The following is a 7,486-nucleotide window of genomic DNA, read 5'->3' on the forward strand; positions in this document are numbered from 1 at the left end:
GAGTGGTAACCTTTCCTAATGGCGGCCATCTAACTGTTAGAGTGTACTGTCCATTCCTTCTGGTTAAAGTCCAGTCGGCGGTTGTACTTCCCACCACAGCTAGTACCGATGTAACATCATCGGGTAGAGGTAGAGTATGTTCTTGGCATGATTCACGTGAAGTCATTTCACCATATTACAAGACATCATAAACACGTCCGTCCAGGTGAAAATCTACTCACTTGTACCTTTTCCCTTTCTTACACGTTCTCGAACTGAATTGGAAGGTCATCCCAGTACTGGAGAACATTTACGGATACGCGGGTATGTTAAGGCAATTTTTTCAGGGGCAAATAACTCTTGTGATGCTCATGAATATTAATGATCAACGTTGCGTCTCCATAGTGACGACACTGTCCGCTTCATATCTCTGGTCATCAATCGCTCTCGTATTTTGTTCTTTTTATTGATAAACTATGCAGAATTAGATAAATAATGATAATTTGTTGTAATTAAAAACCATATATCACATTATTTTACAAGCCATAACTTGTATTGTATGAAAATTTTCTTGTCGATCTCGCAACGGAGGCGTGGCTTATTTTCCTTATTTGGAAAACCGATTCAACAGGAAGCTTGAAATCCACATGTTTTGAACGGACGGATTGTTTTTGTTGCATGAGGCGAAGAATGGCTCATGTACCCAAGGATTTCAGCATACAAGCAGAATCGTACGACATAACTTGACTATGAGTAAGTATTCGGTCGTCTTTTTGCTGTTTTCTGTAGCCGACTATCTTCATTTTGACAAAAATCTACCCTTGAAGTTGCATCTTCTCCCCCTTTTTTCCATCTGTTCAGTAGAATTTAGAAATTATCCCTGAACCAAGGATTTGTATAGTATACTATGCCTGAACTATCTTAAATGCAAGTCCATTGATGGTCCACAGTGTTTATGTGCAATTTAGATGAAGTTTTAGAATACCCATGAGTTGTCCTGGAAATTTGTTATGCTATAGTTACACTTTTTGATATAAAAACAAATTAATGTGCTCTAGCCTATTCCATGGTTGGCCAGTTGACATTCAATCTGTTTGAATTCATGAATCATGGATATTATTTCTTTTGAGAGCGAGTTATATCAGAACATGAGATTGGCAACTCTGATAAGGGGACGACCATTTGATATTCTGGGGGGGGCCAGGAGGATTTTGAAAATAAATAACTCAGCCTTGATAATCACAAAAATAAATGGTTTGTTCTGTGGTAGTTTGAAAATAAATTACTTGATTTGCAATGTATTGAAAATAAATAACTCAGCAGGTCTAATCGAAAGTATGAGATGGCACCAGATTCTTCATAAATTCATCTTTTTTCCAAAAAAAAAATCGGGAAACACTTCCCATATCTTTTAATAATAAAAGTATAAATATTATTTAAATATACTTGAAATGTCAGAAAATTGGTTTCATATAACTTGAGGTTAATTGTCTCAGGAACACTTACCTCACTTTTATTAAATCAGGGCCGTAACTACATTGAGACAAATGCCTCATGTAGGAAATTTCAAAACCAAACGCTCGTCTCCATATCAAATTGTGTTCACCGTGAGTGCCTTGCAAGAAGCAAGTTCTGTTCTCCCTCAGACGTAGCCCCTGATTTTTTTTATTTGTCTTTTGTTCATTGATTGCCCTTCTGTATTCTGTTAGTGTTGCATTCATTTTGTAATTTAGTAATTTTATTATTAACTTGATCATGAGTTTAAAAAAAACACAGCAGCCACAGACTTAACTATGTGAATTACATTTTTGCTTTATCATGCATATTTGTCTTTTGATGTTGTCCCTAGAAACTTAAGTCTTACACTGAATCTATAACGTGATTTTGCTTTGAGACTAAAATATTGTCAAAAAATTATTAAAACAGAACTTGCATTTTCAGTTTAAGAAAGGGTCTGGGGAACACCCAGAAAGCATGATTTTGCATCATTTGTTCTATAGCTTCTTGGGCCTTCAGCGGTTCAAAAACCCTTCAAAAAAAATTTTGCCTCGCTCTGCTCGGCAAAACATGTTTGCCAATATTTTGTTAAAAGAGCCTTAGTTACAACCAAACTTTAATACTGTGTATGTATGCAATACATGTACATGCATTGGGGAATATAGAAGATTCATTTCTGCAGAGGATAATAATTAATTCTGATTAAATGGTACATAATGACTTGACTATACATGTATTATTTATAATAAACAAATAATTTAAAAATTGTATGTTTTTGAATATTATAAATATAGTTGTGAAAATAAATAATCAGTCCCTTGCTTTAATGAAAATGAAAAATCTTGCTTCAATAGTGCAGAAAATAGATAATCTGTCCTCTTAGTTTACAAAAATAAATAACCGATCCAAAACAAATCCTCCTGGCCCCCCCCAGAATATCAAATGGTCGTCCCCTAACAAGTTGACTGGTCTAAAATGAATCTGAAGGCAACTGTAGAAGAAGAACACACTAGACTGAATTTTCTACATAGACCCTACCTCAATATTATCAATATAAACTCTATTGAGCACCTTTATTATCACAGAGTTTATAACTTCGCAGACAGTGTGTAGGCAAGACACTGCCAGATGTTTTGAAGTTATCTATGTACATGTTCAAACCACACTTTCCCTCAATTTCAAAGCTGCATCATGCAAGGTCAGTTTTTAGACATGCCAAAACAACAAAAATTCTAGATTTTTATTCACTTAAAGACTTGAAAGACTTAAAATTAAGTGTAACTGTATGCTGATTGATTTTTTATTCTTTGGCTACCGCAGGCCAGATTCTTATTTTCTAAAGAAAATTCTGCATAGTACGTATACCTATTCGTCTGTCGTGTACAAAAAAAATGTAGTACTTACTAAATAGAAATTCTGAGAGACCTAAAAGAAGTTTTTTAAAAACCTGGGCTGTTGGTCCTGTGCCCAAATGTAAATCTTATATATACAAATGTATATACCCTTATTTTATTCTGTATGCTACTTTGTACATCTGTACATGTTGTAGTTCTTTAATATGTATATGAATAAAAGGAGATGTAGGGTAGGGTGTACATTGTTCATTGTTTGTGTACATAATCATACATCATGAGACAGCTACTGAAGTTCTTTCTGTTCGACATGTTGTACTACCAGAATAAAGTTCATTTTTGTTTCATTCTGTTTAATTATATAACAGTCTGTATGAAATATGTTACATGTATCAAAAGGGAAAATAAATATTATAATTATTCAGCCTAAGGCTAAATTGATGTCATGTATGTCACATGGAGGTGTCTTCGAAAAATATTGAAAAACAAATGTCACCCACGGAATCAGACAAGTATCAAATAAAAAAGATTTACATTTGTATCTAGCTTTCCTCTCTTACATAATAATATAGAATAAGTAATATCAAAACTGGAAAACATATTATGATTGCCAACAATTCACAGCATGAACAGATCCAAATGAAGTAGAAGTTAACATCTATAGGTCACAGTGTTCTCCCCAGACACTTTATTTAGCATCTTGGTAAACTGGGAAATTAGAAATATCATCTTGTTAAGGTTTTTGTTTTATGTCACTTATATATATGACAATATAGAATTATTATTATAAAAATTATAGCATCACATTGATATTAAACATTATCTATACAAAAACTAATTCAGATACAGAGGCGGATTCAATGGGGGGTCCTGGGCGCACCTTTTCTGGGGAAAATTTGGTTGTTTATATATATAGGAAATCACTGAAGCATAACTTGAGCAGGCCCCTTCTTAGGCAGTCTGTGCAGTGGGCCCCAACTTATGAAAATTTCTGGATCCGCCACTGAGATAGCATCACGTTCAAGAAATAAAGTATCACATGATGCTGAAGACCCTCGGGATCGCGAACGCTGGGTTGCTGTATGGCTTTTAATGCTAATTTGGTATAGGGGCCCCCCTTTTGTTGGAAAAATTTGGTTGATTATATAGAGAATCATGACTGGAGTGGACCCCCCCTTAGGTCAGTCAGCAGCCCCCCCCCCCCCCCCCCCTAATGTAAAGTTCTGGATCCGCCACTGGTCCTATATATAGATTCGGAAAAGGCGAATTATCTACCTAAAACCTTTTTTTTTCAACTTGGAGGCTGGAAACAAGCATTAGTTTAAATTTGTTTTGGCCTGAAGAAAATTAAATTAACAATTTTTTTTTTGCAAAAACTTGTTATATTGAATGTTAGGGACTGTTTTACAAAAATGTTAGGTGGATAGTGTTCAGTTTTTAACACACCATTTTCAGCTCACCGGGGCCCTTCGGGCCCCATGTGAGCCTATGCCATCAATTGGCGTCCGTGGTCTGTCGTCGTAAACTATTTCAAAAATCTTCTCCTCTGAAACTACTGGGCCAAATACCTTCAAACTTGAACCAAATGTTCCTTAGGGTATCTTGTTTATAAATTGTATCCCAAGTTTTGATCCATCTACAAACATGGCCGCCATGGCTAAAAATAGAACATAGGGGTCAAATGCAGTTTTTGGCTTGTATCTCAAAAACTAAAGCTTTTAGAGCAAATCTGACGTGGGGTAAAATTGTTCAATTGGTCAAGATCTTTCAGCTCTGAAATTTTCAGACGAATCGAACAACCCATTGTTGGGTTGCTGCCACCGATTTGGTAGTTTTAACAAAATTTTGCAGTTTTTTTGTTATTATTTTGAATATTATTATAGATATATATAAACTGTAAGCAGCAATAATCTTCAGCAAAGTAAGATCTACAAAAAAGTTAAAATGACCATAATTGTCAATTGACCCCTTAAGGAGTTATTGCCCTTTAAAGACAATTTTACACAATTTGTTCATCAAGTTTGCTAACATTTAAAAATCTTCTCCTCTGAAATACAGGTGAGCGATTCAGGCTCTTGAGAGCCTCTTGTTTCACAGAATTATTGCATGTATACTTGGAATACAATATAAATCATAAATGTTTATATATGAAAAATATTTGTATCTGTAATACTGCTTACTGGATGGGTTCTTTTTTTTGTGTGTACACAATTGTAAATTGTTTCTTTTTTATTATTACAGGTTCAAGATGACAATGATGAGAACAAAGATAAGCCTAACACGTACATTGCAATAAGTGTCTGTGACTGCAGAATGTATGAACAGTTGGTAATCCACAAGCTTTGTGTCAAAATACGTCTTTTTCAACACATATATCTATTGTCATCCAGAAAACATGGAAAACAATGTGTTCAGGGCAATATAACTTTTTGAAATGGAATAAAGTTAACTTTCCAACCAGATATTCCACAGTGTGATCATGGTGATGTCAAACAGCATGTTAAAAATGGTTAAAAAAAATCTAGTAAGATTCAGCTTAAAGGTTAAAGGAGGAACCAGTTATTGACACCCACCATTTCTTGCCTGTTTTTCTGGAGAGAAAGAAAACCCTCCATTAATAGAATGTAGAAAGTGAAAGATATGGCTAATTGACTGTTTAATTTTAAAATTAATGGAACCTACAGATGGAAACGTGTGTAAAGCAAAAACTTCATTCAATCTATAAAGTAATTCAACATCTTGTAGCAGCCTCGTAGTGATCGTTCTACAGCAGTACAGGTTGATCTAAAGTGAACAGTTCTAACTTTCAACACAGAGATTAATCTAAACAAGTACAATTTGATCAAAAAAGAATTTGTACACATATACATTGTATATGTATAGTGGAAAAATTACATGTGCAATTAATTACAAACAGAAGACCAACATAAAAGGGCTAAAAGTTATAGATATCTGTAAATTTACATAAGAACAGCAGTATCAACATTTGAACAGTAACTTCATCCATTAATTTTTTGTCAAGCTTGTGTATCAAAACATTAATTTGATTAAATATTTCTTTTTATGCACTGTATTTACAATTTCATGAGTAAGTAGGTCAGATCGATTTCAGATTTTTATGAAAGTTATTGGGTCCTTCATCACAATTAGTCATAGGTCACTGTACAGCTTTCAACAATGAGTAAAACTCTTATCATGTGCATTTATACATATAATTACCTGAGTTATGCTACATTAAATACACAAATTAAAAATAAAGACAGACAGCAACCAAAAAGAACAACATCAGCTTTAGCTTGAGAGACTGGCATATAAAATGTGACATAGTAATAAAATTGAGAATGGAAATGGGGAATGTGTCAAAGAGACAACAACCCGACCACAGAACAGACAACAACAGAAGGTCACCAATAGGTCTTCAATGCAGCGAGAAATTCCAGCACCCGCACTATAGATTAAACATGTTTTTGAGAGTTTTACTGTGACATAAACATGATTAAGAAAGGGCATAAAATATCATGTACATGTACATGATGTATGGGTACAAAAAATGTACATATAAAAATAAGAAAATGTGGTTTCATTGCTAAAAAGACAACTCTCCTCAACATAGACAAGCAACTAAATGATGTAGAAGTCAACAACTAAAGGTCAGTGTAAGGCCTACAACTATGAGCAAAATTAAAACAACATAGCCATTTAGCTTAAATGCTCGTCTTGTAAATTGTACAGCTGCCTTTAACAATTGAGGGTGTTACAGTACAAAATTCAATAAAAAGAAACCAGAAAAAAAGTTCAACCCTGAGAAATCCTAAGAAAATTGTGTAAATAATGACAAATGAAACATGCAGTGGTGGATCCAGGTTTAAAGTTTGAGATTCAGGTTGTTCAATAGGAGGCGGTACCCCGTACTTTTAATTCCCATGTTACAGAAAGTTTCATGCACATTCACCAGAATAATTTAGGATTTTTGTCGAGCCTGCGACCTTTGTCGCAGAAAGCTCGACAAAGGGATAGTGATCTGGCGGCGGCGTTGTCGTTGGCTAACTTCTTAAAAGCTTTATATTTTAGAAGGTGGAAGACCTGGATGCTTCATACTTTGTATATGGATGCCTCATGTTACGAAGTTTCTGTCAGTCACATGTCAAATGTCCTTGACCTCATTTTCATGGTTCAGTGACTACTTGAAAAAAAAGTTAAGATTTTTTGTAATATTAAATTTTCTCATATTATAAGTAATAGGATAACTATATTTGGTATGTGCGTACCTTGCAAGGTCCTCATGCCCGTCAGACAGTTTTCACTTGACCTCGACCTCATTTCATGGATCAGTGAACAAGGTGAAGTTTTGGTGGTCAAGTCCATATCTCAGATACAATAAGCAATAGGTCTAGTATATTCGTTGTATGGAAGCACTGTTAGGTGTACATGTCCAACTGGCAGGTGTCATCTGACCTTGACCTCATTTTCATGGTTCAGTGGTTATAGTTAAGTTTTTTTTTTGGTCTGTGTTTCTTATACTGTATGCAATAGGTCTACTATATTTGGTGTATTGAATGATTTTAAGGTGTACATGTCTAGCTGTCCGGTGTCATCTAACCTTGACCTCATTTTCATGGTTCAGTGGTCAAAGTTAAGTTTTTTTTTTTTTTTTTTTT

At 34.5% G+C, this 7,486-nt stretch overlaps 1 long non-coding RNA gene across 1 annotated transcript; it reads left to right on the plus strand.

The window, feature by feature from the left end:
• The first annotated feature begins 571 nt into the window (after nt 1–571).
• LOC127725332 (uncharacterized) lies at nt 572–5,892 on the plus strand. Its single transcript, XR_007992929.1, has 2 exons — nt 572–732; nt 5,070–5,892. It is a non-coding gene; the product is annotated as an uncharacterized LOC127725332 (long non-coding RNA).
• Nucleotides 5,893–7,486: the final 1,594 nt, after the last annotated feature.

The sequence above is a fragment of the Mytilus californianus genome, unplaced genomic scaffold, assembly GCF_021869535.1.
Source record: "Mytilus californianus isolate M0D057914Y unplaced genomic scaffold, xbMytCali1.0.p SCAF_15, whole genome shotgun sequence".
In the NCBI taxonomy this organism is placed as follows: domain Eukaryota; kingdom Metazoa; phylum Mollusca; class Bivalvia; order Mytilida; family Mytilidae; genus Mytilus; species Mytilus californianus.